We start from the raw sequence: 26,265 nt of genomic DNA on the forward strand, positions 1-26,265 counted from the left end.
TTTTCCTTGAGCAATCACACCAGATGGAGAATGAGGGGTATTAAATATTATGAATGCAGTATGTTGAGATGCAGAAATATATGTTAAAAAAACCCATCATTTAATCTTTGTTCAGAAAACTGAAGCTCTTGCAAAGCCAAGGGGGTTAGGATTCGGGGACTACCTAAAGCTGTGTCTCCTTTTAAAGTAGAAAATAAGTGTCGTAATTGATAAGTAGGAATCCCAAGTACCAAGCGAAGCCAATTAATATCTCCTCATAATTTCTGGAAGTCATTTAAAGTTTTTAAATGGTATCTTTTAATTTGCAATTTTTGAGGCCGAATTTGGTGTTGTTCTAATATGGTCCTTAAATAAGAAATGGGAAAAATCCTTTTGAATTTTCTCTGGCGCAATAAGCAAGTTATATTATTTCAAAGTCTCCTGTACTTTTCAGAAGAATTTATCACGTTCAGCGATACAGGGAGCTGCCAATAAGAGATCATCCATATGATGATAGAGAATATAATTAGGATATTCTTGACGGATAGATTGTAAGCAACAAGCTACAAACTCTTCATATAAGGTAGGATTATTTATTATTCCCTGTGGCAAGCCTGTCCAATGGTAGTGCTTAAAGGGGTGAGCGTGAAAAAGAACAGGAACCGTGAAAGTAAATTTATCTCTATCTTGTAATTGTAAGGGAAGAGTTAAAAAAAAAAATCTTTAAGATCTAATACCATTAAAGACCAATTTTGTGGAAAAAGAGCAGGAGAAGGAAAGCCCAACTGTAAAGCTCCCATGGGTTCAATACATTTATTAACTTCTCTTTAATCAGTCAACATTTTCCACTTTTCAGATTTCTTTTTTTATAACAAATACAGGAGAATTCCAAGGGGAAGTAGAAGGCTCTGTATGGCCAAGTTGAAGTTGTTTGTTATTAATTACTCTAAGGCCTCGAGCTTCATTTTTGGTAATGGCCACTGCTCAACGTATTTAGGAGTATTAATTATCCATTTTAATGGGAGTGCTCGAGGAGTTTGAGCAGTGGCTATTAGTTTCCCGACGGAATGCTTACAGAGGCTCCCATGGGAGAGAGAAGATCTCTCCCCCATATATTAATAGGTATACTAACATTATAAAAAGTGACAAAAACTGTTTTTCCATTATGGAGCTGGCATTGTAAAGGACGAGTACTTTTTCAAACATCTGCAATGGAGCATAATCCGGTCAACATTAGAGGATTCTTTTCTTTGCTCCAGTCTTGGGGCCATTGTTGGGAGGATATGACTGAAACATCTGCCCCGGTGTCTATTAGCCTTTCAAAGTTCTTTCCTTGTATGGTAAAGGAAAGGACAGGACGAGAATCCTTGATGAGCATCTCCCAAAATATATGTTACTCAGTACTTCTAAAACCTCCTGACCTTTCAGTAGGAAGAGCAGAAAATGGAAGATAAGATAAAATAAGTATTTGTGCTATACGTTCTCCAGCCAATAGTGAAATTGTAACAGAAGTAGAGACCATAATTAAAATTTCTCCAACAAAATCAGAGTTTGTTACTCCAGGAATTATGGTTAGGCCTCTTAGAGCGGCACTATTGCGGCCCAATATTAAGCCAAAAGTGCCTTTAGACAATGGGCCAAATACGTTTGTTCTTAATTTATAAATGCCACAGCATGGAGACAAAATAATATTTTCAGCGAGACGTAAATCAGCAGCAGCTCTTCTTGAAGTTGCAGAGCGTAAATCTGACACCATTAGAGGTTTGGTTATTCCTGTTGTAGTGGTCATCTCTAAGGGTTGTTGGGAAACAAAGGAGTTACCTGAGGAGCAGGAGGCATGGTTAATTGCATCCCCGGCATTGTTCCTGGGCCCCGGGGACTGAGGCACGCTAAGTAGTTTTCCGAATGTGGGTTACCATTAGGATTGCCATGTTTATTAGTTTTAGAGCGGCATTCATTGGTCCAATGAAGCCCTTTTCCACACTGGCTGCAAAGTCCAGGGGGCTTATTTTGTTTTGTATATCCTTGTTTTGCCTTTAATTTTTTGCAATCCTTTTTCATATGTCCAGGTTTCCCAAAATGGTAACAATTTTTGCCCTTAGAGGGCTTCATAGCTTGAGCCAAAGCAGTAGCAAAAACAGTAGCATTATGTTCAGTTCCTCCCACTCCACAACAAGCTGTAATATATTTAGCTATAGAAGCCCCCTGTCCCCTTAAAGTACCTAAAACACGTTTACATTCCGGGCTTGCATTTTCGAAAGCAAGTGTTTGTAAATGTATCTCTGAAATTTCATCACGTCCAACAGCCCCTCAACAGCCACCCACAATCTAGCAAGAAAATCAGTATAAGGTTCATTGGTCCTTGTAAAGTTTTTGTGAAAGAAGGCTGAGCGTGGCCACAATATGGCGCCAAGCCCTAAGAAATACTTGGCGCACCTGTTGTAAATCCTGGTCAGAATATTGAGCCTGATCTCTTAAGGCTCGAAATTGGCTTTCTCCCATCAATTTATCTTCTAAAGGACCAGGAGGGTTCTGTCCCTCATTAATTTGAGCCTGTTTTTGGGCTTTTTCTTCTGACCAACTCTTTAATTGCAACCATTGGGATCCTTTAACCACAGCCTGGGCTATGGACTCCAAATCGAAGGGAAGAATCAATTTTGTCTTCTCTACAGAATCTAACATAGCTAATACAAAAGGGGATTGGGGACCATATTGAGCAACAGCAGCTTTAAGATCCTTGAAAAATTTATATTTAAAAGGCGAATATTGAACTTTAATCATATTGTTGGGAGCTGCTTGCCATTGAATTGGAAATAACTGTGGAGGATCTGTAAAACCACCAGAGGGCGCAGGGATATCATCATCATAAAACATGGACTCGGGAAATGAGAAAGAGGGCCCCTCTTGGCCTACATCTGGAGAACTATGTGATACCGGAAAAAGAGAAGCATAGGGAGGGGCTGTAGGAGTAGGAACCCTCTTTGTTCCTCATTCTGTGCTTTCCACCATTGTTGAAAATTTCGGGCCACTTTATCAACTTCATCGTTGCCTTCGGACGAGGAGGAGGAATCACTAGCACTATCAGATTTGGTGTCTGATTCCCCATCCATGGAATGCAAAGCAGCCGCCACGGAAGCGTCATTTAAAGCGGCAACATTTGATTTTTTTGTTTGTTTCTCAATAGGACTTCCTCATAAATTACCTCAGATTTTGTAGATTTAGTTTCACTATCAATGGAAAGCAATGCAAGTGCTTGAGTGATAGCACTACATAGAGTCCACAATTTCAAAGGAATTATGTTACCCTTCTGATGCTGTTGCCGTAATTCTTTCTGTATTAATTTCCATTCCTTTAAGTTTAATTGTACTTCAGGTTGGCACTTAAACCAATAACAATGCTGCTCCACAAGGTGAAATAACTCTGATAAACGACGACTAGATGCCTTTACCCCGATGGAGTGGAGAAGTCCTTTGACTAGCTCCATGTATTGTACCTTTGCTGATGGGGAATTCCCCATAATTTTCCCGAAAGTTCCCCTGCCTTGGACCTACAATCCCCGAGGGGGTACTCACCCTTTCAGTTTCGCTTGGGCCCCACGTTGGGCGCCAGATGTTGTGGGCTAAATGACACAGAGACAAGACACACAAATGACAAAGACACAACTCTGGCCGGAGGAAAAATTCTGCGCAAGCCCCCTTGCGGTTTAATTTTATACCCCGGTAGCTGGGCACATACCAAAATCTAAGCAATTCATTCTTCTACCAAATAAGGACAAAAAACTAAGCACATTTCAAGGACGGGAGGAACAAAGGGAGGAAGTGACCACATCATGTTTACTACAAAGCTTGCCCAGAACTCCAGCCTCTTCCTTTTTTTTAAGGAGGACATGTTCCCTCGTATGCGAGCGGAACATTAACCTTGGATATTGTGTGCAGGCTTCCTGGCAGAATATCCTGTTTGCAAGCATGCTCTGCCCAAGCAGAGAGTCTTGTTTGCAGACACTTCTCTGCTTCCTTAACCATTCTCTCTCGTGGTCACTGTTGGGCTCCTAAACGCGGTTGCTCTCAAAATTCTCCAGAGCATTCAGGCCTCGTCTCTTGTTCAGACATGGAAATGCGCCTTCTTCTCGAGTTGTAAAACGGGTGTTAGGCCCCATGAGAGTTGATTTAGTGCCTGAAGATTGTATCGAGTATGCTCAGGGAGTCAGTTCTCTACTCGTCTTCTGAGTTGATACTCGAGGATACATTTGAATCTGTGCAGTAGAATCAGACAATATTTGCAGTGGGTGGTGACATCCGTACCTTTTCCATTTGTGTGTTGAAAACCTGAGGATCCTCCCGAGTTTCAAATTGGTACCCACCTCCTCGTTCTATGCCACCTGAACATCCAGATTCCATTCCAGAGAAAGCAGAGGAATCGACTCTCTCATCTGGAAAAGAGGACTGGAAAAAGGGGCGATTTGTTCACTGTGGCAGGAAACTCGGTATTCCGCTGGATTGGGGTTGTGTATGTCTGTTTAATTTTTGAGTCACATAAAAGATGTTCAGTAACCTGTCGAGTTTCAAGTGGGAATGTGGAATTTCTCTTGCGAAGCTGCAACGCAAATGTTCCTCATCTTGCCTTGAGGGCAGAATCTTGTGGTTTTTCTTGAGATGAGGCAGGAAGCTTGGGGTCCCTCTCGAGTTGTGCTGGGGACCTCAGGAACTCGTTTGTGTTTCTTCAGGGAAGTCTGGTCCCCTTTGTGTTGGAAGGGGAACTTTGGGATTACTCTCGAGCCGTTAAATGGGCTTAGGGCCTCATCTTGAGTTGAGTCCGTAAATTGTGTGCTCCTCTCCGGTGGGGACGGCTATGTAAGGGAACTTTTTGAGTCGCATGGTGCTGCTGCTGCTGCTGCTAAGTCACTTCAGTCGTGTCCGATTCTGTGCGATCCCATAGACAGCAGCCCACCAGGTTTCCCCGTCCCTGGGATTCTCCAGGTAAGAACACTGGGGTTGGTTTCCATTTCCTTCTCCAATGCATGAAAGTGAAAAGTGAAAGCGAAGTCGCTCCGTCATATCCAACTCAGCGACCCCATGGACTGCAGCCTACCAGGCTCCTCTGTCCATGGGGTTTTCCAGGCAAGAGTACTGGAGTGGGGTGCCATTGCCTTCTCCCTTGAGTCGCATAAAGGGTGTCAAATACCTCTTAGAGTTTCAACTGGAAATGTGGGATTTCTCTTGAGATTCTTCAGCAGAAAATTTCCTCATCACGCATAGATGGGGGAAATTTGTCGTTTTTCACGAGTTGTGGCGGAAAGCTTGGGGTTCCCCTCAAATTGCGATGGGAACCTCAGGAACTCTCTCGCATTGTCCCAGGGAAGTTGGGTCTCTTTGCTGTTGGAAGGGCAACCTCAGGATTCACCTAGAGGCGCGCGAGAGGAATAGGGTCGTTATCTAGTGTTGTGTAGGAAAATTGTGTGCTCCACATCAATGTGGACGGCTATGTTGGGGAAGTTTTTGAGTCGCATACAGGGTTTCAAGTACCCGTTCGAATTTCAAGCGGGAATGTGGGATTTCTCTTGAGACTCTGCAGAGGAAAATTTCCTCATCTCGCATTGAGTGCATAATTTTCTGGTGTTTCACGAGTTGCCGTGGGAAGCATTGGGTTCTTCTTGAGTTGCGACGGGGACCTCAGGAAATCGCTCGTGTTGCCCCAGGGAAGTCAGGTTTCCTATCGTGTTGGAAGGTGAACCTCCGGATTCCTCTCGAGGCGCAGGAGAGGAATAGGGCCGCATTTAGTGTTGATTTGGTCAACTGTGTGTTCCTTGCCAGTGGCAACAAGTGTCTCGGGGTTGCTCTCAAAATTCACCTGGGGAGTCAGGCCTCGTCTCTTGTTCAGACATCGAACTGCACTTTCTTCTCAATTTGTAAAACGGGTGTTAGGCCACATTAGAGTTGAATTTGTACCTGGAGATTGTATCGAGTACGCTCGGGGAGTCAGGTGTCCACTCGTCTTATGAGTTAATACTCGAGGATACATTTGAATCTGTGCAGTAGAATCAGACAATATCTCGAGTGGATGGTGACATCCGTACCTTTTCCATTTGTGTTTTGAAAACCTGGGGATCCTCCTGAGTTTCAATCCGTTACCCGCCTCCTCGTACAGTGCGACCGGAAGGTCGGGATTCCATTCCAGAGAAAGCAGAGGAATCTACTCTCATCTGGAAAAGAGGACTGGAAAACGGGACAATTTGTCAATGTGGCACAAAACTCGGTGTTCCTCTCGATTGGGCCTGTGTATGTTGGTTTAATTTTTGAGTCGCATAAAGGATGTTAAGTAACCTGTCGAGTTTCAAGTGGGAATGTGGATTTCTCTGGTGAATCTGCTACGGAAATATTCCTCATCTTGCCTTGAGGGCAGAATCTTGGTTTTTCTCCAGTTGAGGCGGGAAGCTTGGGTTCCCTCTCGAGTTGTGCCGTGGACCTCAGGAACTCGCTTGTGTTGCTTCAGGGAAGTCTTGTCCCCTTTTGGGTTGGAAGGGGAACTTCGGGGTTACTCTTGAGCCGTTAAATGGGAATAGGCCCTCATCTCGTGTTGAGTCCGTTTATTGTGTACTCCTCTCCAGGGGGGACGGCTACGTTAGGGAACTTTTGGAGTTCCATAAATTGTGTCAAGTACCCTTTCGAATTTCAAGCGGGAATTTGGGATTTCTCTTGATATTCTGCATCAGAAAAGTTCCTTATCTCACATTGATGGGGGAACGTTGTCATTTTTCTTGAGTTACAGTGGAACGCTAGGGGTTCCTTGTGAGATGAGATGGGGAACTCAGGAACTCGTTCGCGTTGTCCCAGGGAAGTTAGTGCTCATTTGCTGTTGGAAGGGGAACCTCAGTATTCCTCTCGAGTTGCGTGGGAGGAAAAGGGCCGCATCTAGTGTTGTGTACGTAAATTGTGTGCTCCGGTACAATGTGGAAGGCTATGTCCAGGAAGTTTTTGGGTCGCATAAACGGTATCAACTACCCGTTCAAATTTCAAGCGGGAATGTGGGATTTCTCTTGAGACTCTGCAGCGGAAATATTCCTCATCTCTCCTTGAGGGCAGATTTTTATGGTTATTCTCTAGTTGTGGCAAGAAGCTTGGGCTGCCTCTCGATTTGCGACGGGGACCTCTGGAACTCGATGGTGTTGCTTCAGGGAAGTCAGGTCTCTTTTCGTGTTGAAGGGGAACCTCGGGATTCCCCTCGAAGTGCGGCAGAGAAATAGGGCCGCATCTAGCGTTGTGTACCTAATCTGTGTGCTCCTCTTCAGTGGGGACAACACTGTCGGGGAAGTTTTGATTCACATAAAGGGTGTCAAGTACTTGTTCGAATTTCAAGTGGGAATGTAGGATTTCTCTTGAGACCCTGAAGCGGAAAATTTTCTCATCTTGCATTGAGGGGAAAATCTGATGGTTTTCCTCTAGTTGCAGCGGGAAGCTTGGGGTTCTTCTCGAGTTGTGACGGGGACCCTATGAAATCGCTCGTGTTGCCCCAGGGAAGTCAGGTCTTCTCTAGTGTTGAAAGGGGAACCTCGGGATTTCTCTTGAGGCGCAGCAGAGGAATAGGGCCGCATCTAGCGTTGAGTCTGTCAACTCTGTGTTGACAGGGATCTCGGGGTTGCTATGATGGTTCTACTGGGGAGTCAGGTTTTGTCTCGATTTGAAGCATGGAATTCTGCTTTCCTTTCTAGTTGTAAAAGGGGAATCATTCTTCGTGTCTTGATTGGGAGGTTCATTAGGGCTTTTTCTCTCGGCTGAGCATGGGTGTCAGGTTTCTCATCATGTTGTGAGGGGATAGTCGGTGTTCCATTGGAGCTTGCTAGATCATCAGGACTTACCCCGATTGGAGGTGGAACTCAGAGTCCTTTATCCTTGCAGCAGTTTCCGCGGGAGGGCACTTGAGTTTCAATAGGAGACAGAGGCCTCCTCTTATGGTGGGAGAAAAAGAAAAAATACATCTAGAGTTGAAGCAGGGTTTGAATGCTCATATCGTGAGGACATGGGGAATACAGAGCTCTTCTAGAGCTGTGCACGGAAACTGGGCTTTTCTCTTGATTGAAGATGGATATTCTGGGAGCCCCTTCAATTGTAAATAGGGATTCAAGCCTCCTGTGGTATCTTGAGAGAGAACTCGTGATTGCTCTCCAGGCGCTGTAGGAAAAAAGGGCCTCAAGTGACGTTGCCTGGGGCTTCTCGTGGTATATGGCGATTGCAAAGGGAAGTTTGGCTTTCCTTTCGAGTTACGCCAGGGAACTCAGGGAGACACTCATATTGCCTCAGGGAAGAAAAGTTGCGAGGGGAAGGTCGTGATTGCTCTCGAGTCAATGCAGAGGAATCGGGCTTCAATTCACATTGAATGGGGGTCATCCCAAATTGTTTCTCGAGTTTGGGCAGGAATCGTTCGGAACCCTTGAGTTGCAAAAGGGGCCTCACGGATCCTCTCAGGTTGTCTGTGGGAAGTCCGGAAACCTTTTGTAGTGTGGAGAGCATTTGGGCTGCCTTTCGAGACAGTGCAGGGGAATAGGGTCTGATCTGGGGTTGAGGCGCTAACCTCAGTATGCCTCTCCAGTTCTTACATGGATCACAGTGTTCCTATGAAGTTTCAAAAGGGGAGTCAAGCCAAGTCTCTTGTTGAGGCATGGAACTCCGCTAACATTTCGAGTTGTAAAAGGGGTGGTCGGCCTCCTGTTGTGTTGATTTTCTGTCCTGGGGCTTTTTCTCCATGAGGCACCTGGGAAATCAGGCCTCCCTGAGTGGTGTTACTTGATCCTGGGAGTTCCCTTTGAATTGGTATGGTGGAATCAGTCCTTATATCGAGCGGATGGGTAAATTGGTGTCTTTTTGAATTGTGGCACGACTCCCCGGGGTCCTCTCGAGTTTTAAGAGGACATAGGCCTCCTGTTCAGATTCGACAGAAACATCGGGATTAATTTCCAGACGAAGCAGGGCAATCGATCCTCACCTCTGGATGACGAGTGGAAAACGGGTCTCTTCTTGAGCTGTGGCAAGAACCTCGCTGCTCATCTTGAGTTTAGCTGGGTATCTCGGGGAAACTCTTCAGTTGCACATAGGGTGCCGAGTATCATTTCGAGTTTGAAGAGGGAATGTGGGACTTCTCTTAAGACGCTGCAGCAGAAAAGGGTGTCCTATTGCGTGGAGTGGAGAATTTCATGGTTTGTCTGGAGTTGAGGCTTGAAGCTTGGAGGTCTTCTCGCATTATGACGGGAACCACTGGGACTTGCTAGTTTTGCCTCAGGGAAGTCAGGTCTCCTTTCCTGTTGAAAGTGGAACTTAGGGATTCCGTTGGAGTCACTGCAGAGCATGAGGGCCACATTTAGACTTGGATGGGTAAACTCAGTATTCCTTTCAAGTGACCAAATTGATCTTGGTGTTGCTCTGACGGTTGCACTGGGGAGTCAGGTCCAGTCTTTGTTGAGGAGGGAGCTGTGCTTTATCCCCGAGTTGTAAAAGGACTGTCAGGTCTGCTTTCTGTTTTAGCGGGAAATTTGTGCTTTTTCGAGAGTCTCAGCAGGGAATTCATGCCTCCGATCATGTTGCGAGTTGATACTCCGTGTTCCACTGGAGCTGATGCAAGCACAACATGACTCATCTCTAGTTGAGTGTGAACTCGGAGTCCTTTGAACGTGCTGCAGTATCTACAGGGTTGCCCTCAAGTGTAAATAGATGTGACAGGACTAGTCCTGTGGTACGAGGTGAAATTGGGATTCCTCTTTAGTTGAACATGGAACACTCATTATTTTCAGCTGAGGTGTGATCACGGGCCTTTTCTTAAATTGTGGAGGGGAAAACCGGTTTTCTTCTCTCATTGGGACTGGTAGCTCTGGGTGATCCTTAAGTTGCATCAAGGAACTCAAGCCTAATCGAATTTGGAGAAGGAACTTGGGACTTTTGTCTACGTGCTGTAGGAAAAAAAAAAGGCATCATCTTGCTTTAAAAGAGGAATCTTAAGTTTATTCTCGAGTTGTTGCGGGAAATGTGGTGATTCTCTCGAGTGATGATGGATATATCAGGGAGCCTCCCTTGTTGTTTGTGGGAAGTCAGAACGCCTTTCCATTTGCAAGGGGAACCTCGGAATTCCTTTGGAGTCGCTGCAGAGAAGTAGGTCTGCATCTAGATTTGAGTCCGTTTAACTCAGGATTCCTCTCCAGTAGCGACAGAGTTCTCAGGGTTGCTCTCAAAATTCTCTTGGGGAGTCAGGCCTCGTCTCGTGTTCAGACATGGTACTCCGTTTTCTTCTCGAGTTGTAAAATGAGTGTTAGGCCACAGTCGAGTTAAATTTTACCTGGAGATTTTGTTGAAAATCCTCAGGAAACAGGTCTCCACTCATCTTGTGAGTTGATATTCGAGGATATATTTGAATCTGTGCAGTGGAATCAGACAATATCTCGAGTGGGTGGGGACATTGGTACCTTTTCCAATTCTGTTTTGAAACCCGGAATTCTCCCGAGTTTCAAGTGGTTACCGGTCTCCTCGTACTGTGCGATGGGAACGTCCGGATTCCATTCAGACAAAGCAGGGGATCGACTTTCATCTGGAAAGAAGACTTGAAAACGGGACAATTTGTCAGTTGTGGCAAGAAATTCGGTGTTCCTCTCGGTTCAGTTCAGTTCATTTCAGTTGCTCTGTCCTCTCCCACTCTTTGCGACTCCATGATTCACAGCAGGCCAGTCCTCCCTGTCCATCACCCTTTCCCGCAGTTCACTCAATCTCATGTCCATAGAGTCAGTGATGCCATCCAGCCATCTCATTCTCCATCTTCTACGTTTCCTCCCACCCCCAATCCCTCCCAGCATCAGACTCATTTCCAGTGAGTCAATTCGTCACATGAGGTGGCCAAAGTATTGGAGTTTCAGCTTTAGCATCAGTCCTTCCAATGAACACCCAGGATTGATTTCCTTTAGAATGGACTGGTTTGATCTCCTTGCAGTCCAAGGGACTCTCAAGAGTCTTCTCCAGCACCACAGATCAAAAGCATGAATTCTTCAGCGATCAGCTTTCTTCACAGTCCAACTCTCACATCCATACACGACCACAGGAAAAATCATAACCTTGACTAGACGGAACTTGGTTGCCAAAGTAATGTCTCTGCTTTTTAATATGCTATCTAAGTTGGTCATAAATTTCCTTCCAAGGAGTAAGCGTCTTTTAATTTCCAGGCTGCAATCAGCATCTGCAGTTTTTTTGGAGCCCCCCAAAAATGAAAGTCTGACTCTGTTTCCATGGTTTCCCCATCTATTTCCCATGAAGTGATTGGACAAGAGGCCATGATCTTCGTTTTCTGAACGTTGAGCTTCAAGCCAAATTTTCACTCTCCTCTTTCACTTTCATCAAGAGGCCTTTGAATTCCTCTTTACTTTCGGCCATAAGGGTGGTGTCATCTGCATATCTGAGGTTATTGATATGTCTCCCGGCAAACTTGATTCCAGCTTGTGCTTCTTCCAGTCCAGCATTCCTCATGAGGTCCTCTGCATATAAATTAAATAAGCAGGGTGACAATATACAATCTTGACGTACTCCTTTTCCTATTTGAAACCAGTTTGTCGTTCCATGTCCAGTTCTGATTGTTCCTTCCTGACCTGCATACAGGTGTCTCAAGAGGCAGGTCAGGTGGTCTGGTATTCCCATCTCTTTCAGAATGTTCCACAATTTATTGTGATCCACACAGTCAAAGGCTTTGGCATAGTCAATGAAGCAGAAATAGATGTTTTTCTGGAACTCTCTTGCTTTCTCCATGATCCAGCGGATGTTGGCAATTTGATCTCTGGTATCTCTGCCTTTTCTAAAACCTGCTTGAACATCTGGAAGTTCATGGTTCACATATTGCTGAAGCCTGGCTTGGAGAATTTTGAGCAGGACTTTATTAGCGTGTGAGATGATTGCGATTGTGCGGTAGTTTTGAGCATTCTTTGGCATTGCCTTTCTTTGGGATTGGAATGAAGACTGACCTTTTCCAGTCCTGTGGCCACTGCTGAGTTTTCCAAATTTGCTGGCATATTGAGTGAAACACTTTCACAGCATCATCTTTCAGGATTTGAAATAGTTCAGTTGGAATTCCTTCACCTCCACTAGCTTTGTTCGTAGTGATGATCTCTAAGGCCCACTTGACTTCACATTCCAAGATGTCTGGTTCCAGGTGAGTGATTATCTTTGTCGTGAAGATCATTTTTGTACAGTTCTTCCGTGTATTCTTGCCACCTCTTCGTAATATCTTCTGCTTCCGTTAGGTCCATACCATTTATGTCCTTTATCGAGCCCATCTTTGCATGAAATGTTCCCTTGATATCTCTAAATTTCTGGACTGGTTATGTCAGTGTCATTTTTGAGTAGCCTAAAAGATGTTAAGTAACCTGTCGAGTTTTAAGCTGGAATGTGGGATTTCTCTTGAGAGTCTGTAACGGAAAAGTTCGACATCTTGCCTTGAGAGCAGAATCTTGTGACTTTTCTCGAGTTGCGGCAGGAAGCTACCGGTCCCTCTCACGTTGCAACGAGGACCTCAGGAACTCGTTCATGTTGCTTCAGGGAATACAGGTCTCCTTTCATGTTGGAATCGGAACTTCGGGATTCCTCTGGAGGCGTGGATTTGGAATAAGGGCTCATCTAGAGTTGAGTCCCTAAATTGTGTGCTCCTCTCCAATGGGGATGACTATGTCAGGGAACTTTTTGAGTCGCATAAAGGGTGTAAAGTACCCGTTCGAGTTTCAAGCGGGAATGTGGTATTTCTCTTGAGACTCTGCAGCAGAAATATTCCTCATCTCGCATTGATGGGGGAACGTTTTCGTTTTTCTCGAATTGCGGCAGGAAGCTTTGGGTTCCTCTTGAGTTGCGACTGGGAACTCAGGAACTCGCACGTGTTGTCCCAGGGAAGTCAGGTCTCATTTTGTGTTGGAAGGGGAACCTCGGGATTCCTCTCGAGGTGCGGCAGAGGAATAGGGCCGCATCTAGTGTTGTGTACATAAACTGTGTGCTCCTCTTCAGGGGGCACTACTATGTCGGGGAAGTTTTGAGTTGTATAAAGGGTGTCAAATACCCATTCAAATTTCAAGCGGGAATTTGGGATTTCTCTTGAGACTCTGCAGTGGAGATGTTCCTCATCACGCATTGCGGGAAGAATCAGGTTGTTCTTCTCGAGTTGCGGCGGGAAGCGTGGTATTCTTCTCGAATTGTGACGGGGACCTTATGAACTCGCTCGTGTTTCCTCAGGGAAGTCAGGATTCCTCTCGTGTTGAAAGAGGAACCTCGGGATTTCCCTCAAGGCGCAGTAGAGCAATAGGCCCCCATCTTGTGTTTAGTCGGTCAACTGTGTTTTCCTCTCCAGTGGCGACAGGGATCTTGGGGTTGCTATGAAAGTTCTACTGGGGAGTCAGGTTTCCTCTCGATTTGAGGCATGGAATTCTGCTTTCCTTTCGAGTTGTAAAAGGGGAACCAGTACTCTTTTCATGATCAGGCTGTTCATTAGGGCTTTTTTTTATAGGCTCAGCATGGGTGTCAGGATTCCCATCACCTTGTGAGGGGATCGTTGGTTTTCCATTGGAGCTTTGTTAGATCATCAGGACCTACTTTGATTGGAGGTGGAACACAGAGTCCTTTATCCTTGAATCAGGACCCTCAGGAGTGCCCTCGAGTTTCAATAGGAGACAGAGGCCTTCTCTTGTGGTGGGAGAAGAAGAAAGAATTCCTCTAAATTTGAAATAGGGTTTTAACGATCATATCGTGAGGAGGTGGGCAATACAGAGCTCTTCTTCTACAGTGGATGGAAATTCAGGGTTCCACTCGATTGAAGATGGGTATTCTGTGAGCCACTTGAACTGAAAATAGGGATTCAAGCCTCCTATGTTATCTTGATAGTCAACTCTGGATTGCTCTCCAGGCGCTGCAGGAAAAAAAGGGCCTCATGTGAAGTTGCCTGGGGCTTCTCGTGATTTTTGGCAAGTTGCGAACAGAAGTTTGGATTTCCTTTCGAGTTACGCCAGGAACTCAGGGAGACACTCGTGTTGCCTTAGGGAAGTCAATTTGCAAGGGGAAGGTCGTGATTTCTCTAGAGTCAATGCAGAGGAATCGGTCTTCAATTCACTTTGAAAGGGGTAATGCCAGAGTGTTTCTAGTTTGGGGCAGGAAACTTTCGGATCCCTCGAGTTGCAAAAGAGGCCTCACGGGGCATCTCAAGTTTTCTCTGAGAAGTCCGGAATCCTTTTGTGCTGTGAGAAGCCTTTGGGATGCCTTTTGAGTCACTGCAGGGGAATAGGGTCTGATCTGGAGTTGAGTCGCTAACCTCAGGGTGTCTCTCCAGTTCTGACATGGGTCTCAGTCTTCCTATGAATTTTCAGCAGGGGAGTCATGCCACATCTCTTGTTGAGGCTTGAAACTCCGCTATCTTTTTTAGTTGTCCAAGGGGTGGGAGGCCTCCTGTTGAGTTCAATTTCTGTCCTGAGGCTTTTTCTCCATGATGCACCTGCGAAGTCAGGCCTCCCTTATTGGTGTTACTTGATTCCAGGAGTTCTCTTTGAATCAGTACAGTGGAATCAGTCCTTATGTTGAGCGGATGGGATAATCCGTGTCTTTTTGAATTGTGGCACGACTCACCAGGGTCCTCTCGAGTTTCAAGGGGACATAGGCCTCCGCTTCACATTCAACGGGAACATCAGGATTATTTTCCAGACGAAGAAGGGGAATCGATCCTCACCTCGACATGACGAGTGGAAAACTGGTCTCTTCTTGAGTTGTGGCAGGAACCTCGCTGCTCCTCTGGAGGTTGATCGGGTATCTCGGGGAACTTTTTGAGTTGCATATAGGGTGCCGAGTATCCTTTCGAGTTTGAAGAGGGAGTGTGGGATTTCTCTTAAGATGTTAAGCAATTAGACTATACCTGCTGCTAGAGCTGCTGCATCCATTCAACTGTGGAAATGCAGGCTAAAAAAACCTGCATCTTTCCGAGAAGTTCTCCAAATGGGTTTAGGAGCAACGCGTTTGCAAACCAGAGTTGATGACATGCATGTTCATGGAAACTTGACACCTTTCAACAAATGCACTACAAATGATTCCTAGACATACATTCCATGCAAAACGGATCACAAATCCAGAAGGAAGTGGAGCAGACATTAGACATGAGCTCTGAGTCTTCACACACAATACAGAATGGCACTATACAAAGAGTAACCAGGGAACAGTGAACTTTGTCAAGTCCAAGATTTGGACTCTGGGAAAGACCTTCTGAAAAACGCGAACGACACATCCCAAGTTGGGAGACAACTGTTTGCATACACAGAGCTTAGGCAGGATTTGGCTCTTAATACACAAAACACATGGTCACAAACGAGTCTGAAGGAGGGGTCTGAAGGGACACCAGGCGAAGGAAGGGACACGGAGAGTACACCGAATGATGCCCAGCACTGAGGGCCTGAGAAATACGGTCTAGCTGCACTTCCCGAGACGCGTGGGACCCTAGACTTGGCCTGTTCTACCTGGAGGCTCAGAGAGATGGACAGTGAGGAAGGGGAATAGAAAACCTTGGCATTTCTATCACTCACAGCAAACACTTAGAAGGAGAAGGCAAGTACAAACCCCACCGACTGTGACATTCCCTGAAAGGCAATAGCTAGGAGTATATCTAACCCAGGAGGGAAGCCCCTCTTCTCAGAGAACTGCAAGAGATGAATGAAAGAAGGTGAAGCCCACCAATCCAATGGAAAATAAGCTGTGCTCCTGGATCAGAAGAATTCCTCCTGGTAAGATGATGTCAGTTCCCCCTCCCCCCGACCCCCACCGTGGGGCAATCCAGAGTTTCCACGCTATTCCTCTCAAAATACCAACAGCTGTTCTCAGGGTAATATAACCAAAGAATTCCAAAATGTCTATGGAAATATTCGGAGTCAAAGGAGTCAATGCAATCTGCCGCAAAGCCGTGAAATGGACATCACAGGCTGCCTGATAGCCAGTTAGACTATCACAGTAGGATCATCAGGACAGCATGGTACTGGGAAAAAATCAACCATGCAGAACCAGATACATGGAATGGAATTGAGGGTCCAGAAATAAACCCAAGCTTCTATGGTGAATTCCATCGACGCCAAAGGAGGGGACACAATACGAATGGGAACAAGAGCCTCTGCAATGAAAGACAATGGGAATAGGAGATGGTTCCATCTGAAAAATCATATTGGCTTTTGGTCTCATAACACCTCAGATTCAGTGAAACACATCAACGCAAAAGTGAAGAGATGAAAGTCCTGGAAATAAACAAGGACATTGGCTCCTTAATGTCAGGGACTTCTCAACATGTGTGGGGGGTGAAGCAAAATTGGGTGTCTTCAAGTCAAGGAAACAGGAAACCAAATGACACCAACGGGCTTACATCCATTTGAACAGCTATGCAACAGAAAAGCTAAGCATTCACAAATCAAAATGGTAACAAACTGAACACAAAAGAATATTTGCAAGCAGAATATTGGAGAAGGGGTTCCTTCGCAAAAGAGAGTGAGAAATCCCACCACTAAGTCTCCCAGAATTATCCCCAGACGAATCCCTTCCTTTCACACAAACTCCAGCCCCAAATCATTACCTCAATTGAAAGGAAAACCTATAGCTTCACCGTAGGTCAATATTATACATGTGTACATGCATTCACAGGTTGTGAGCATTCACAGGAGAGACACAGAGAAGAAGAGACAGACTGAATTTGGACAGGTCGTAAAAGAGACGGAACGAGGGACAGAGACTGAACAGTGGAGAGAGGAAATGAGTCGATTTCACAGAATTTGCATGAATCTCTCTTGAGGTTGGAAAAAATGACAGTGCCTATTCCCCCTCAATGATGAGACTCAAAGGCAAGGATGCGGGGAGCCACTGTTGGAACAGCCTCCCCCACCCCTCGAGGCTGAGTGGGACACTTGAGTAGGACAAGGAAGGTTGATATCAGAGGGGGCGATGTCTGAATATGACCTTCCGGTCCTCCCAACGCAGGGGTCAAGAAATAGGCAGGAAGGGGGCTGCCTTCACCCAGGTCCCAGAGCCCATCCAGGTCTGATTCTGCCCCATTCTGTGCTAGGTCAGCCCTGTGTGGAATCCGTCCTTTGGGAAGTCTGTGTACAAGCTCCTTTTGATGGCGGCCCAAAGTTTGAACAGGGACTGGAGCTCTTCGTAGGCTGACAGATCTTGGCAGGAAATGGGAGAGGGACCCCCACTCTGCACACGGAGAGACTGGGGAAACCCTGCAGGGCACATGTCTTGCCTAGGGCCACATCACTCCTGAGAAGAAGGAGCCTGGGCTGAAAGCAGCTCTGTCCCCAACGCTGTGGGATGGGGTGTGTAGGTGTCACTTTGCCTGCACGTGGACTAAGGGCATTGGGCAACAGCCAGAAACCAGAGGTTCCCTTTGGGAGCTTGTGCAAGGGACCTCAGCCATGAACCCAGGAAATGATGTCACTTCCTGGAAACAGAACCCAACAGAACCCGCAACCCATGTATCCAGGCCTCCCCAGCGGAAAGGATCCCCAAGCTAGATCACTTGCTGTCAAGATGTTCTGTTGCTTGCCCCTGCTAAGAGGCCGGGGCCTCAGGAGAGCTCACAGGCAGAGTGTGTGGGAATGCGGTTGATGTTGGCTCAGGCACCCTCACCCCCCTCGGGAGGCCTCTGGCCCTTTGCCCGAAGGAACAGAAAGGTACCACGGGAGCCACAGACCGGGTCCAGCCACATCTCCCTTTCCAGGCGGAGAAGCCTGAGGCCTTTCCCTGTGTGTGGATGGGGGTTTCTCCGGGTGTGTCGAACTCAAGCAAGCCCAGCCACATGAGGGTCAGGAGCCCATGGGCTGCTTTTGGCCACACCCCAGGGGAGAGCAACCTGGGTGGCATGAGGAGGGTCCTGGCAGTGCCAGCTGCCCATGCTGACCGCACACCGTCATGAGGGTCTCCGTCCTCCCGGGTGGGTATCTGAGCAGACACTCGTGTCTCTGGTCTTTCTTGGAGCAGAAGGGCAGGCAGGCAGAAGCAGCAGCCATCCTGGCCAGGCACAGCTCAGAAATATCGAAGCAGGGCTGGCTGATGGTCACTATCATTGCAGATCGTCCCAATTGAGGTGCCCCTGGGGGGCACACCCTATCCACCTCCCAGAGGGAGGGCTCAGTGCACCAGCCCACTGCCCTGGAGGCTAAGTACAGGCTCCAGGTGAGAATGGCCACAGAGGGCTCAGCCCAAATAGTGTTGAAGAGGAAGCGAGCAAGGCCTGCTGCTCAGACACCACCCAGCACACAACCCGGGGCCCAGTCTCAGGCTGCCACGGAGCTCAGCACAGCTGGCTCTGACCCAGAACTCGGAGAAGCCCTGCCTCGGAGGCAGCTGGAGGACCTCAAGCCCAGCAGGGAAGAGCACAGAGGTGAGGCGGCTGGGGCTGCTGCATGTAAGTATGGGGAGGCGGTGCTGAGCCACAGAGAGAGGAGTCTCCCAGAGCTGGGGCTGGGCTTGGACCAAAGGCTGGCCTCACACCAACCATCTTGGAGACTGCAGAGAAGACTCCGATGCTGGGCCTTCTTAGCGAATCTCTAGGAAGCTTTCTGGCCCACTTAGGCACATGGCAAGGCTAGCCTGTGACAAACTCTTCTTCTCCCCCAGCTCTAGCTCTGGCCGTCAAACTCAACCAGCCTCCAAGTACAAGACCTGTCACTAAGGAGGAGTAGCGAGTTCCAAGTGCAGGACCAAGGAATCCAGTGAGGGGAGACCGAAACCTGAGACATCCCCTCCCAATGACACGGGGCCAGTCGGGAACTGGCCAGCACCCTCAGCACATCGGATTTCTGTGCCAGGATGACCCCCCGCCCCAGGCCCCGATGTCCCACCCTACCTTCCAGAAACTCCACCTCCACGTGCACTTGCACCTACTCAGGCTTTGGCGGCAGAACACCAGTCAAGGCCTGAGTGACCACATGTGCAGGGGCAGCCTTCCCTGGCTCCTGCAAAGGACTCAGACGCCCACCATGACTGTCCCACCCCTACAGGGTAGAACAGGCCCCTACTCTGGACAGAGACCCAGAGCCCTTCGGCAACCACATCATCCAGGGGCGCGGTTGGCTCTGCAGCCTCCATCGCTGTGTGTTCTCCATGCATGCTGTCCACTCCCTTCCCACCCAGGGGAGACTGACTTTCCTTAACCTGAGCTGATTTTCATCAGGGTCCTAGGCATTTTTCTCCTCGTCTTTTATGTCTTTTATAGCTTTCTGTATATTTTGCTCCCAAGTGTGTGTCAATAAAGCTTCCTTCGTTGATGCCAGTTGGGAATATGGAGGCCTTCACAATGATGTGTAAGCATCACCACTGTCTACATTGGGACACCCTCACTCTATCCACTCTCACTTCAAAAAAAAAAAGCCTCGATTCATGGCAAGCAGTCCCCATTCAACTCTCCCCCGCCTGACAACATTGAGTCATCTTCTATCTGCATTTTTTCCCATCCTTTCGGGGTCTCCAGTCAATTCCAATCACTAAAATGAGAGGAAACTGGATTTTGCTCTGACTAAAGGTGAACGTTATAGTCTCTCAGTATTGTTAGTCTTGGCATCCCAATGAATTCTACACTCCATGGAATTCTCTAGGCCAGAATCCTGGAGTCAGTAGCTTTTCCTTTCTCCAGCGGATTATGCTGACTCCCCACATGTTGGAAGACCAAACTGGAGAATTCTGGTTTCTATGTCATTTGAAGGATACTTTGGATATCTGATAGGACCGGGTAAGTCCTTTCAAGATGTCATCTGCCAAACGAAGCCCTCTCGGCAAATGTGTTCAGAATTGCCAGGTAGCATTGCTGTTGCAAGTGGGACATCTCAGGCACAAGAGAAAGGCTGAGTTCTTCTGCCGGCACAAACAAACTCACAGCAATAAACCAGGCAGGAGAAATGGAAAGATAAACCCACACCAACAAAGGGACAAATATTCCTCAGAACACAAGGCCAGAGAAAGACCCACCATTCTTGTGGCCCCACACGGTGGAGAAAATCAGTGATCAGGAAGGAAACAGAAGAAACATGCGCAGGTCCAATGAGAGGCAATGCACATGGCTAGTGTAGCTCAGAGACAGCCTGACGCTTCACATGGACACGCAGGCAAAGGGAACACAGTACAGGTGGCAGTGGTCATCATCTCAGAGTTAGGTGCTCAGGATGGTGACAACCAGGCTTCAGGACCACAAGAGGGAGTGGAGGGCCTAGCAGAGCCCATAGACATTTTTCTAGCTCTTTGGCAGAAGAGTGTGACAGACCCATCAAAGTTCCATGGTAGCATCTCTTGACGATAAGTGCCCACCCTCAGGGTGGATCCCACTCCACTTCTGGCACGGTTGTTCCTGTCCTCTGAAATTCTCACCTCTGGCGGTCCGAAACCGCAGGCCTGCTGGGTGCCTGCGGAGTCAAAACTCACTTCAGCTGCTCACACAGCCAAGGACACTCAGGATGCCTGTGGCCTCTGGCTCAAAGATGGAAGCTCAGTGCCCTGTCAACCCGACCTGGTGATCGGTGCTGAAAGGGAGGCCGCACCCAACTCCCCTTTCACTGGACACAGCGTCCCTGCTGCTAGAGCTGCTGAATCCATTCATCTGTGGAAATGCAAGCTGAAAAACACCCATCTTTCCTAGAAGGTCTACAAAAGAGTTTAGGAGCAACGCATTTGGAAACCAGAGGGGATGACATGCATGTCCATGGAAACTTGACACCTCTCAACAAACGCACTTGAAATGATTCCTAGACATATGTTCCATGCAAAACGGTTCAGAAATCCAGAAGGAAATGGAGCATACATTAGACATGAGCTCTGAGTCTTTACACACAATACAGAAAGGCACTACACAAAGAGTAATCAGGGAACACAGTGAACGTTGTCTAACCAAGATTTGGACTCTGGGAAAAACGGTCTGTAAAACACAAACAACACCTCCAAAGCTGGGAGACAACTGTTTACAGACACAGAGTTTAGGCAGGATTTGGCTCCTAATATGCAAACAACATGAACACAAATGAGCCTGAAGGAGAGGTCTGAAGGGACACCAGGCGAAGGAAGGGACACGGAGAGTACACCGAATGATGCCCAGCATTGAGGGCCTGAGAAACACGATCTAGATGCACTCCCCGAGACACGTGTGACCCTAGACTTGGGCTGTTCTACCTGGAGGCTCAGAGAGATGGACAGTGAGGATGGGGAAGAGAAATCCTTGGCATTTCTAACACTCACAGCAAATGCTTAGAAGGACAAGGCAAGGATCAACACCACCGACAGTGACATTCTTTGAAAGGCAATAGCTAGAAGTACATCTAACCCAGGAGGGAAGCCCCTGTTCTCAGAGAACTGAAAGAGATGGATGAAAGAAGGTGAAGCCCACCAATCCAATGGAAAATAAGCTGTGCTCACGGATCAGAAGAATTCCTCCTGGTAAGATGATGTCAGTTCCCCATCCCCCCGATCCCCACAGTGGGGCATTAGAGAGGTTCCACGCTATTCCTCTCAAAATACCAACTGCTGCTCTCAGGGCATTATAACCAAAGAATTCCAAAATGTCTATGGAAACACAAAGGAGTCAAAAGGGTCAATGCAATCTGCCACAAAGCCCTGAAATGGACATAGTAGGCTGCCTGATAGCCAATTTGATTATCACACCAGGATAACAGGACAGCATGGTACTGGGAAAAAATCAAACACGCAGAACCAAATCGATGAAATGGAATTGAGGGTCCAGAAATAAACCCAAGCTTCTGTGGTCAATTCATTGACGCCAAAGGAGGGGAGGCGATATGAATGGGAACAAGAGGCTCTGCAACGAAAGGCCGTGGGAAATGGAGATGGTTCCATCTAAACAATCACATTGCCTTTTGGTCTCAGAACATGTCAGATTCAGTGAAACACATCAACGCAAAGCCTGCAGTGATGAAACTCCTGGAAATAAGCAGGGGCCATAGGGTCCTCCTTGTCAGGGATTCCTCAACATGTGTGTGTAGGGGGAAAGCAAAATTGGGTCTCTTCAATTCAAGGAAACAGGAAACCAAAGGAAACCCACCAGCTTCCATCCACTTGAACAGCTTTGCAAGAGAAAAGCTAAGCATTCACAAATGAAAATGGTAACAAAATGAACACACAAGCATATTTGCAAGCAGAATATCGGAGAAGGGGTTATTATGTAAGAGAATGAGAACTCACACCACTACGTCTCCCAGAACAAACCCCAGACCTAACCCTTCCCCTAACACCAATTCCAACCCCAAACCTTTACCTCACTCAAAACGAAACCCTAAAGCCTCAGCCTAGGTCAAAAATATACATGCGTACATGCTTTCACAGGCATGCGAGAATCCACAGGAGAGACACAGAGAGGAAGAGACAGACTGAATTTGGAAAGATCAAGAAAGAGACGGAACGAGGGAGAGAGACTGAACAATGCAGAGAGGAAATGAGTCGATTTCACAGAATTTGCATGAATCTCTCTTGAGGTTGGAAAAAATGACTGTGACTATTCCCTTGCAAGGGGTAAAATGACCCACAATGATGGGACTCAAAGACAAGGATGCGGGGAGCCACTGTTGGGGAGGCCTCCCCTCCCCTAGAGGCTGAGTGGGACACTTGAGTAGGACGAGGAAGGTTTATATCAGAGGGGGCTATGTCTGAATATGACCTTCCGGTCCTGCCAATGTGGGGGTCAAGAAATAGGCAAGAAGGGGACTGCCTTTTCCCAGGTACCATAGCCCATCCAGGCCTGATTCTGCCCTATTCTGTGCTAGATCAGCCCTGTGTTGGATCCATCCTTTGGGAAGTCTCAGTGTACAAGCTCCATGTGAAAGCGGCCCAAAGTTTGAACAGTCACTGGAGTTCTTCGTAGGCTGACAGACCTAGGCAGGAGACGGGAGAGTGAGCCCCACTCTGCAGATGAACACACTGGGGAAACCCTGCAGGGCACATGGCTTGCCCTGGGCCACATCACTTCTGAGAAGAAGGAGCCTGGGCTGAAAGCAGCTGTGTCCTCAGAGCTCAGGCCCTGGCTGCACCCAGGTCTCCCCAAGGCTGTGGGGTGGGCTGTGTGGGTGTCACTGTGCCTGCACGTGGCCTAAGGACGTGGGGGAACAGCCAGAAACCCAGAGGTTCCCTTGTGGAGCTTTGTGGAAGGGACCTCAGCCACGAACCAGGAAATGATGTCACTTCCTGGCAACAGAACCCAACAGAACCCGCAACCCGTGTATCCAGGCCTTTCCAGTGGAGAGGAGCCCCTGGCCAGATCGCTTGCTGTCAAGATGTTTTGCTGTTTGCCTCTGCCCAGAAGACGGGGCCTCAGGTGAGCTCACAGGCAGAGTGTGTGGGAATGCAGTCAACGCTGGCTCAGGGTCCCCCCGAGAGGCCTCTGGCCCTTTACCCAAAGGGACAGAAAGGTAACAGGGGAGGCCCAGGCCGGGTCCGGCCACGTTCCTGTCCCACCCGGGGAAGCCTGAGGCCTTTCCCTGTGTGTGGATGGGGGTTTCTCAGGGTGTGTCTGCCTCAAGCATGCCAGCCGCATGTGGGGCAGGAGCCCGTGGGACGCTTGTGTCCACACCCCAGGGGAGAGCAGGCTGGGTGTCATGGGCAGAGTCCAGGAAGAGCTGGCTGCCCAGGCTGACCTCACGCCCTCAGCGGGGTCTCCGACTTCCCGGGTGGGTGTCAGAGCAGACACTCGTCTCTCTGGTCTTTCTGGGAGTAGAAGGGCAGGCGGGCAAAAGCAGCAGCCATCCTGGCCAGGCTCAGCTCACAAATATAGAAGCAGGGCTGGCTGATGGTTACTGTAATTGCAGATCGTCCCAACTGAGGTGCCCCTGAGGGGCACACGACATCCACCTCCCAGAGGGAGGGCTCAGAGCACCAGCCCCCTGCTCGGGAGGCCCAGTGCAGGCTCCAGTTGAGCGTGGTCACGGAGGGCTCAGCCCACTTGGCGATTAGGAGGAGGCAGGCAAGGCTTGCTGCCCAGACGCCACCCAGTACACACCACAGTGCCCAGTCTCAGGCTGCCATGGAGCTCAGCACAGCCGGCTATGACCCAGAGCTCCGAGAAGCCCTGCCTCGGATGCAGCAGGAAGACCTGGAACTCAGTACGGCAGAGCACGGAGGTGAGTTGGCAGGGGCTACTGCCTGTGAGCGTGGGGAGGCAGTGCTGAGCCCCACAGGGAGGAGTCCCACAGAGCTGGGGCTGGGCCTGGATCAAAGGCTGGCCTCACACCAACCATCTTGGAGACTGCAGAGAAGACTCCGATGCTGGGCCTTCTTAGCGAATCTCTAGGAAGCTTTCTAGCCCACTTAGGCACATGGCAAGGCTGGTCTGTGGCAAACTTTTCTTCTCCCCCAGCTCTAGCTCAGGCCATCAAACTCAGCCAGCCTCCATGTCCAAGACGTTTCCCTATGGAGCTGGGAGCTCAAGCAGCAGGACCCAGGGATCCACTGAGAGGAGATCGACACCTGAGACATCCCCTCCCAATGACACAGGGCCAGCCGGGTACTGGCCAGCACCCTCAGCACATCCGAACTCTGTGCCTGCACGACCGCCAACCCCAGGCCCCGATGTCCCACCCCGCCTTCCAGAAACTACACCTCCATGTGCACTTGCACCTACTCGGGTTTTGGTGGCAGAACCCGAGTCAGGGCCTGAGTGACTACTTTCGCAGCGGCAGCCTGCCCTGCCTTCTACCAAGGACTCAGACGCCCACCATGACTGTCCCACCCTTGCAGGGAGAACAGGCCCGTGCTCTGGACAGAAGCCCAGAGACCTTCGGCAACCACATCATCCAGGGGTGCGGTTTGCTCTGCAGGCTCCATCCCTGTGTGTTCCCCATGGACGCCGTCCACTCCCTCCCCACCCAGGGGAGATTGACATTCCTTACCCTGAGCTGATTTTCATCAGGGTCCTAGGCATTTTTCTCCTCATCTTTTATGTCTTTATAGCTTTCTGTATATTTTGCTCGTAAGTGTGTGAATAAAGCTTCCTTCGTTGATGCCAGTTGGGAATATGGAGGCCCTCACAATGCTGTGTAAGCATCAACACTGTCTACATTTGGACACCCTCATTCTATCCCCCCCACTTCCAGCAAAGCCTGGATTCATTGCAAGCAGTCCCCGTTCCACTCTCCCCCGCCTGACAACATTGAGTCTTCTTCTCTCTGCATTTCTTCCAATTTTGGGGGGTTCCCCAATCAATGCCAATCACTAAAATGAGAGGAAACTGGATTTTGATCTGATTGAAGGTGAACGTTATAGTCTCTCAGTATTGTTAGTCTTGGCATCCCCATGAATTCTACAGTCCATGGAATTCTCTATGCCAGAATCCATGAGTTGGTAGCTTTTCCCTCCTCCAGGGGATTGTGCTGACTCCTCACATATTGGAAGACCTAACTGGAGAATTCTGGTTTCTATGTCATTTGAAGGATACTTTGGGTACCCGAAAGGACCGTGTAGGTCCTTTCAAAATGTAATCGGCCAAACGAAGCCCTCTCAGCAAATGTGTTCAGAATCTCCAGGTAGGCATTGCTGTTTTAAGTGGGACACCTCAGGCACAAGAGAAAGGCTGAGTTCTTCCGCCAGCACAAAAAACTCACAGCAATAAACCAAGCAGGTGTAATGGAAAGACAAACCCACACCAACAAAGGGACAAGTTTTCCTCAGAACACAAGGCCAGAGAAAGACCCACCATCCTTGTGGCCCCCACATGCTCAAGAAAATCAGTGATAGGGAAGGAAACAGAAGAAACATGCGCAAGTCCAATGAGAGACAATGCACATGGCTAGTGTAGCTCAGAGACAGCCTGAAGTGTGTGACATGTATACGCGGGCAAAGGGAAACACAGTGCAGGTGGCGGTGGTCATCATCTCAGAGCTAGGTGCTCAGGATGGTGATACCCAGCCTTTGGGACCCAAAGAGGGAGCGGAAGGCCTAGCAGAGCCCACAGACATCTCTCTCACTCTCTGGCAGAAGAGTGTGCCGGACCCATCAAAGTCCCACAGAAGCATTTCTTGACGATCAGTGCCCAACCTCAGGGTGTATCCCACTCCACTTCTGGCACGGTTGTTCCTCTCCTTTGAGATGCTCACTTCTGGCGGTGCAAAGCTGCAGGCAAGCTGGGCGCCTGTGGAGATGAAACTCCCTTCAGCTGTTCACACAGACAAGGGCACACAATGATGCCTGTGGTCTCTGGCTCACGGATGGAAGATCAGCGCCCTGTAAACCAGAAATGGGGATTGGTGCTGAAAGGGAGGCTGCAACAGACTCCCTTTTCACT

At 48.4% G+C, this 26,265-nt stretch overlaps 1 pseudogene; it reads left to right on the plus strand.

Annotated features, from left to right (window-relative positions):
- Positions 1-24,864, plus strand: part of LOC148775889 (uncharacterized) — a 165,895-nt pseudogene extending 141,031 nt beyond the window's left edge.
- The last annotated feature ends 1,401 nt before the right edge of the window (positions 24,865-26,265 follow it).

The sequence above is a fragment of the Moschus berezovskii genome, chromosome 13 (assembly GCF_049115385.1).
Source record: "Moschus berezovskii isolate FMDL1 chromosome 13, NW_MosBer_1.0, whole genome shotgun sequence".
Lineage (NCBI taxonomy): Eukaryota > Metazoa > Chordata > Mammalia > Artiodactyla > Moschidae > Moschus > Moschus berezovskii.